The sequence below is a fragment of the Sinocyclocheilus grahami genome, unplaced genomic scaffold (assembly GCF_001515645.1).
Source record: "Sinocyclocheilus grahami isolate Dianchi unplaced genomic scaffold, SAMN03320097.WGS_v1.1 scaffold175.1, whole genome shotgun sequence".
Lineage (NCBI taxonomy): Eukaryota > Metazoa > Chordata > Actinopteri > Cypriniformes > Cyprinidae > Sinocyclocheilus > Sinocyclocheilus grahami.
In genome coordinates this window covers 474,498-475,159 of record NW_015505354.1, presented here as the reverse complement: position 1 = coordinate 475,159, position 662 = coordinate 474,498, and positions in this window count along the sequence as shown.

The following is a 662-nucleotide window of genomic DNA, read 5'->3' as shown; positions in this document are numbered from 1 at the left end:
TTCAGATATTCATGTAACAAAATATATACAAATTAATACCTAAATAGGGACATAGTAGTATACTTAAAGTATGATGTAAAGTTCACTTAAAGAAAACTTACGAGTATACTTGCAGTATAAAACTACTAAACTAGTAGTTTACTGAGACTATACTTCAAAGTGTACTAAAAATGCTACTACAAGTATTTAATTAGTAAACTATCAGTATACCTATAAGTTAAATTTTAGTATAGTTGCAGTACAAACTAAATATTTTGATGTAAACTAGTTGTGTACTCAAAAATTACTACTGTTATACTTAAAGTATACTTAAAAGTATACTTCTATATACTAGAAAGTGGGCCAATTTAGTCCCAAGGATACTGAAAAATATACTTGAACTTTACTTAAGTATACTTACTAAAATAAGCTTGAAGTATACTACTTTTTGGTAAGGGGAGTTGCAAAAATATGCAAAATATGTTATTTAAATAAACTTTCACAACAATGGGTTTGAAATTTCAGCTATTCATCGATCATTTCACTGCAGTCAGAGGTTTTGTGGTCTTTTTTATAGTTTCTATTTCCCTGTGAGAAATATTACTAACAGCAGATAAATAACAAGCAACATGAGAATTATTTGTTCTTTCAGTACTTATGTAAGAGGAAAGACAATGAAATTA